General features: G+C 41.7%; 1 non-coding gene across 1 annotated transcript; it reads left to right on the top strand.

The window, feature by feature from the left end:
• Positions 1–2,677: 2,677 nt before the first annotated feature.
• LOC114626069 lies at positions 2,678–2,780 on the top strand. The gene has a single exon (XR_003712173.1). It is a non-coding gene; the product is annotated as a U6 spliceosomal RNA (small nuclear RNA).
• Positions 2,781–7,670: the final 4,890 nt, after the last annotated feature.

The following is a 7,670-nucleotide window of genomic DNA, read 5'->3' on the forward strand; positions in this document are numbered from 1 at the left end:
TCCACATGCCTACAGACACCTTATTTTTGACAGAGAAGCCAAAATTATACAATAGAAAAAAGAACGCATCCTTAACAAATGGTGCTGGTCTAATGGATGCCAGCAGGTAGAAGAATTCTACCTATGTCTATCACCCTGCACAAAAAAAGTGGATCACAGACCTCATCATGGTGGAAGGAGAAAAGCAGCTCTGAATTCCATGGGAGCATGTATGTATGTGTGTGTACATGTATATGTATGTATATTCACATATATGTATATATGTATAGCGTGTACACATATAGATTTAATTAAAAATAAGTATATATCTAGGATTCATATCCTATGTATAGCAGAACATTCCCCATGAAATTTTCTTCTTAATCTACTCACAATAAGAAATGCTAGATGGCAGCCAGCCCTGGGCTTTCCACTTGGCCACTTATCCACCTCTGGTTTTAGAACACATAGTCAGACTAGGGTGGGTTTTTATTGAATCACATTATGCTGATTATGATGATCCAGTCTTATAAACTAACAGGGACCTCACTGTCACATATAATTAGTCTGCCATCAAGGTAACTGTGGGTCATATGACCACACTGAACAAACCAGGCTCATCCCAGGCCACATTTCACAAAGTGCCTTTTGAGGTGGGCAGCCTCAGGCTTCTGATGAAGCAGAGAGTGACCCAAGCCCATTCATGTCACAATTCAGAGGTAGCCTTTGATTAGCTGGCCTCTAACGCTGATACCACCTGATGGGCAAGGACAATGCTTAATAAAGTTTACTCTTGCAACCTTCAACTGGACAGAATATATCCAGATAAACTGGAGAACACACTTAACCTGCTTCCCCCAGCACCTGCTGGGGGAAGTCACTGTAAGATTAGAAAAGGTAATTACATCTGATAGAATGGCTGACAACACATTGTTTGAAGAGAAGGCTTAATCTGCCCTATTGTGAGACAGTTAATGGAAGCCCAGGGGCACTGGTCTCTCACCTCCAGCAGAATAAAATCTGTTTGCATTAGAATGTTTAGAGAGCAGCTGACAGTCCACAGTCCCAGCACTTACAGGGTATTCCATTTGATGTCAGCTGTTCTCATCTGGATGAGTGCTCAGCTCTCTCTTGCCCCTCTCCCTGTGCCTCCCTCCCTAGCATATGCCTTGCTCAGCATCACTTCACTTTATTAAAATTTGGATCACTCACTAGATTGAAGAACCCATAAGAGCCAGAGACTCATTTACTTTGTATTATCAGAGTCTAGTACAGTCTCTGCCTTGACGCTCACTTTCCACTTTTGCTGCACTGACTTAAGTTCAGAGAAATTCTGGGTGCAACAAGGGAATCTGTGAAGTTTCAGTGTAAGTTGATCATTTACTAAAACCTGAAAGGCTAGAAGAAGAAAAGGCGTTAATACAGAGGTAGGTGAAAGTACCAGAATCGACTGACCTTAAGTAGAAGAGATGGGCTAATCCACACTCTATTTCACAGTTTCAACGAAGTTAAGAGAAAGATAATGACTCCATATTTGTCTAACTTTCACGTGACATTTGGTCAGAAATAGAACATATATTTCTGTTCTTTTACAATCAGGAAAGCATATGACACATCAATGAAACAAGAGGTTGGTATAGATTAAGATTTGAAACCTAAGGACTTTTTAAAAAATGCACAACATAGATGTACACATTAAAAATAATACAACTTGTGTTCTGAAATTCTTAATACATTTTAGAAAAGGTCACTGTTTTCTTATCCAAAATTAGGTTTGGATAGAAAAATGTTCATTGTGACTATTCCCTCCAACAACTTCCCACTTCCCTTAGCTCTCTTCCACTTTTTACCCCAGAGCTTAGAGTCAATGTACTCCATGCTGGGCCTCAGCTCTCAGTCACTAAGACACTGGGGACAGCTCAAGGAGGGAAGAAAGAAAGGGTTCTGTAAGTGCTGAGAGGAGTGGAGGAACAGTGGGCAGAGGCAAGGGTGAAGGGCCAAGAGCATGAGGAGGTACACCTATCAGGGCAGATCCTGAAAGGCCTGTGGCATGTGTGCAAGTTCAATACATAGATGGTTAACACAAACACAGATGACTTTTATAAAGTACTTCTACCTATAATCAGTCTTTGTTTCTCAACAAATCCCAGTGAGACATAGTAGACAGTTACTATCTGTATTTTACAGATGGAGGAAGAAATGCACAGGGTATTTGAGCAACAAACCCAAGGGCATCTGGGGAAATTGGATGCCAGGGTAATTCTTCCTTTTCAAAGGGACTAAGGTAAGTGACTGAAAGCATCCTTCAGGCAGGCACTCTCACTGTGGAACATTAGAAGACTATATCAAGATCCTCCATCCTATACAGGAGGAAAAAGCAAAGAACACAGAACGTTCAGACAGGCCCAAGAAACATCTCCTGCTCTGTTGAGTCAAGAGGCATTGTCCAAGTACTTGCTTTAAGTCATCACCTGCTTCACTTAGGAAGTGACACATCATAGAGAAGAGATGATTTCCAGGTGAGACTCTGTAATCCAGGTCCTCCTTAATAGCCATTTACAGTAAACTTCTTACCATTCTTCTACGAATAGTGCAAGTACAAAGTTCTCACATGATGCAGAAATCAAGAACTACAGCTAGTAGCCACATGCTTCTAGGTTTTGTTGTTTTAGGCCAGGAACTAAAAATCCATCCAGTGGTGTTCACTGAACAGCACACATAATAAAATTGGAATGACACAAAGACTAGCATGTTTCCTGCTCACGGATGACATGCAAATTCATGAAGCATTAAATAAAAACCATGCAGTGATTACTATCCATTTCTGGTTTAGAAAAGCAAAACCAACCTCTTTCAAGTAACTGAAGATGGTCTTTTAAGTTCCTTTTAGAGATGGAGATTTCTAGCCATCACATAATTGTACAAAATCCTTCAAGCATCTTCTGTCTGTGGTGTATCCTTGTAGCTCCAAACGTGGCTTTGAGGGAAGGCAGGAGGCTCGAGTAGGTGGTTCCACAGTCTGCTTTCCTGTGTCACATTTCTTAAACAATTGCAGTAGTCTTTATATTTTATCAAAATGAGAGCAAGGACAAAGATTTCCAAACCTGGTCAGGGCATCTGTGGCATGTGCCGGCAGCCCAGACGCGCTGTATGTGCAGAGCAGACCACAGGAGGATGGCTAAATCTGAGGCCAAAAATGAAGGGAGAGACCTGGAATTCTCACTTGCATTTGCCACAATGGGACATTGTCGGGCCTGGGCTCTGTCAAACAATGGCTTTGATAGGACATAATACCCATTGAGAAGGATAGCTTTGCACCCTAGTACTTCAGGCAGCCCAGCTTGTTCCTGCTGTGTGTGTGTGTGTGTGATTATTGGACCTGCCTGTCATCCCTCAATGACTTCACATCTTTGTACTTCTGGTGATTCTCAGTTGGCCTTGTTTGATGAAGTCCGGTATTTGTAGCACAGTCTTTATCTTTTTACATTCCTCTTTAGTAGGTCATAGAGTTTAAAATGAAGAAAGGTTTCATGCCTTCTTACACAAATGAGCACAACCTCTTGTTAATAAGTAATAGATTCGTCACCTAAAGCTTCAGTGGTTTGGCAACTTAAAGCATAGCAAAGCTTTTCCTGGCTGTGTTAAAATGAGGAGTACATTGTGACCTCAAGGCAGGTCAGCTTCAATGTTTGCTGCCGAGTTTCTCCAAGCTTATAATGAGATTCCACACCAAACAATTGGCTGAATTAGATGAAGAGTCTTATTCTTTTCATCTCATAGGGGAACATATTGATCTTAGTTTTCCAAAGAATTTAATCTATGAGAGAGAGAGAGAGAGAGAGAGAGAGAGAGAGGAGAAGTCTTAAAAGGCTTGTAGCATAAACCTGAACACAATATTGATATCTAGTGTTATACCTTTTTGCAAGACTATTTCTGCAGTTATTTTACAAGGTGATATGTGAACTACTGACAAATAAATAATATTTTAAAAGTATAGAGTATATATTTACTATTTATAGGAACAATGCATTTGGATAATGACCATGAATTGTAGCTAAAAACAAAGACTCCTATTTGATAATAACTCTAAAGAGATTCAGCTCTTTAAAATCTTTGTTTTACTAAGAGTTTTCTTGGAATGACAGCTTATTTTATAACTCTGGATGGTAATTGATTTGAGTGAATTTTGCCCCACTATTGCAAATCATATTATTTATGGCATATTCTTAGTGATGACCAAACTGGAGTCACAGCCTGACCTTTAGGACCCTTGGAATATACAGTGAGGGCTCTAAGAGGAGGTTCACCTTTTCTTCTTCCTGTGAAGTTAGTAGGAATGAGGTGTAAAACAGAAATCAGTCTATTCCTAAAAATGCCTTCCAAGCATTATCTCTAGCTGCCTGAGCATTAGATATTCATCTTTTATGGAAGGGCCAAAGATGATATAAATGCTAACTGAAATGCCCATGCCACTCAGTAGAGTTTGCTGAGCTCTGAGCTCTAAAGGTTCATTCTCCCTGTTACAGCAACTATTGGGTCTAAAATGTGTTTAGTAGGAGCCCCTGCATCCAGAAGGGTAACCATCATGGTGCAGGTGGCAGTCAGGGTGCTTGGTCTCTCCGTACATGTATTTTCTCGTTCAATTGTCACAATTTAGCTATCTCCATTTTATGCTGAAAAGAGACACAGAGATGTCAGGTTTATGCTTAGTTACCCATCTTGTAAACAGCAGAGCCAGGATGAGAATTTCTCTCCCAGAACACCATAGGCACTGAAAAGTATATTTTACATATTTTTGTTTCTTAAGCAAATAAGAGGTAGAATTAAGAATCATTCAAATATATTTTATGTAAAAAATAAAAGATTTCTTTTGTAGGAGGAGCTAAGGTGGGAGGAGTAAGGAGAGGAAGAGGAGGAGTTGGGAGAGGAAGAGAAAAAAGGAAGAGGAGGAGCTAGAGAGGGCAGAGATGTAGGAGGATGGAGGACCACACAGGTATGTAGAGCACTCGTGGGGAACAACTTATAAACTTATAATTAGGTTAGCTAATTGGGATACAACTCTCTTGTATGGGCATCTTGTTATTAATCATTATCAAACATATAAAGCCTTTGATTAATCTATAAGAATTAGAGTCTCATTCTCCTACTGGGCCCGCATGGATGGTGGAATGGTCTGGGCAATGTCCTGCCTTGCGGAGACAGCATGGAAGATTGGCAGAGCCATCTCTCAAGCTGGTATCTCGTGGGTGGCAGGGCTGGTGTTTCTTTCTGGCCATTTCTAGCTGTGGCCCACATGTGGCCTCCGGCTGAGAAACATGGCGGCTGAGCTAGGCAGGGCGGCCGCAGCTTAAATAGTCAGCTTGACCAGAGGCCGCATTAAATAATTACCACAACATCACTAGTTTTTTTAACTTTGACTTTGAAAGATATGAAAGGGCATTTTCTAGGAAATATCTAAGATTCTGTGGAGTTAAACTTTTCTGGTGAGTTATTCTCCCTCTCTGTTTTCCCAAGAACTTTGGAAACTCAAGGTGAACCCTACATCCCTGCCACGCCCCCAGCTGTTAATATTGGATCCTTCCATTTCTTGCCTTTTATACAAAGTATTTGGAACTTGGGGCTGAAGAGTTGGCTGAGTGGGTAGTGCTTGCTGTGCAAGTATGAGAACTTGAGTCTGAATTCCCAGCACTCACATATAAGTTGAGTGTGTGTTTTATATATGTGACCTCGGTACTGATGAAACAGAGACTGGCAGATCCTGGGGACTTGAAATGCCCTACTTCATGCTCTGTGAGTGCCCTGTCTACAAAATGTTGGTTAAGAATGTTCTTGCCTGGCGGTGGTGGCGCATGCCTTTAATCCCAGCACTTGGGAGGCAGAGACAGGCAGATTTCTGAGTTTGAGACCAGCCTGGTCTACAGAGTGAGTTCCAGGACAGCCAGAGCTATACAGAGAAACCCTGTCTTGAAAAACCAAAAAAAAAAAAAAAAAAAAAAAATGTTCTGCAGCTGCAGGGCATACAGTTTCTTTCACTTCATTCTCATCAAACTTTGAAACAGTAACTATGGTCTTTGAACTTTTTACCTGAAGGGTGTCAAGATCCTGATGTAACTTGGTTATTGAAAGGTTTGTTCTGTTGCTGTGAAAAAACACTGGTCAAATAAACTTGGGGGGTGTTATTTGGCTCATACTTCCACATCACAGTTCATCATCAAGAGAAGCCAAAAGTCAAAGAAGGAACTCAAGACAGGAACATGGAGACAAGAATTATAGCAATGACCACGGAAGAGCAGTGCTTACTGGCTTGGGCTTGTTTAGCAACCGCAGGACCATTTGCCTAGGAATGGTACCTGTTACTGTGGGCTGGGAATTTTCATTTCTATTTGTCAATCACGAATCAAGAAAATGGTCCACAGACATGCCCACAGACCAGTCTGATCAAGGCAATTCTTCAACTGAGGACTCTTATTTCCATGTATGTCAAGTATGTTATGTTACAAAACTAACCAGGACAAACACTCAAATCTTATGTTTAGGAAAATAAGGAAATAAACTTGAGAGGACACAAGATCAGATATAGGGCACTTGTTCAGTTTGGGCTTGTAGAAGCATGGGATTATTCTCCTTAGGTGGAAACAAGAAGTGTTCATCACAAGAAATAGTACCCTTATACCATACCAGGGCTTATATGTCTCTTATTTGCTTATCACTGGAGACTACATATTTGTGCACAAATGCACTTGTGAAGCAAAGGATGCACATTAAATGTTTGACTAATAGTAGATTTTTGACAATGCCATTATAATTTGACAAAGACTGTTGGTTAACTTTCTGGGCTACCTCGGCCCAAACCATAAGCATAATGAAGGGAGCAAGGAAAATTACAGACCTAGTTGTGCTGAAGATTATCTGTGTGTTGCCTAGAAAAAGCCAAAGCTTAGAGTGTGACCTCTCTGAGGTCCTGTCATGGATGAACCAGTCTTTTATTATCTAAGCTGCCTACATTTGCTGGATTCTCTATTTACTGTGTCCCCTTAAAAAGAAAATGTTGGCCCACCTGGTCCTTTTGGCTGAGGCAGACACCTAGCTGCTCTGCTCCTGTGGAGACACTGTATCCTGAGCCATCCTAGAGGAGCCACTGTACTTAGAGCAGCTAAGTACCCCTTCACACTCCTTATGCCCTAGAGTTACAACTGGGAGCCAGGGGCACTCAGGACCTATCAACAACCCAAACCCTGCCCCTCCGCTATACCACTTCCCTTCTGCCCCTTGCCTGGTTCTTTTGGCTAGGGCAGACAACTAGCCGCTCTGTTGCTGTGGAGACACTGTATCCTGAGCCATCCTAGGAGAGCCACTTCACTCAGAGCAGTGAACACCTAGCTAGTCTGCTCCTGTGGAGACACTGTATCCTGAGCCATCTTAGAGGAACCACTGCACTCAGAGCAGCAGGATTTCAGGATCCCAGAGGCAGCCCTAGTCCAAGGAGCTCTTCCACCCAGGAGCTCAGGATCACAGCATCACAGAGACATCTGGACTCTGAAGAGTTCTGAAACTAGCAAGATCAGTGGAAAGACAGACTCCAGTCAGACACAGTGAGTGTAGGTAGCACTAGAGTTAACCAGATAGCAAAAGACAAGCACAAGAACGTAAGCAACAGAAATCAAAGTTACTTGGCATCATCAGAACCCAGT

This window comes from Grammomys surdaster, unplaced genomic scaffold, assembly GCF_004785775.1.
Source record: "Grammomys surdaster isolate TR1022 unplaced genomic scaffold, NIH_TR_1.0 226, whole genome shotgun sequence".
NCBI classification, from domain to species: domain Eukaryota; kingdom Metazoa; phylum Chordata; class Mammalia; order Rodentia; family Muridae; genus Grammomys; species Grammomys surdaster.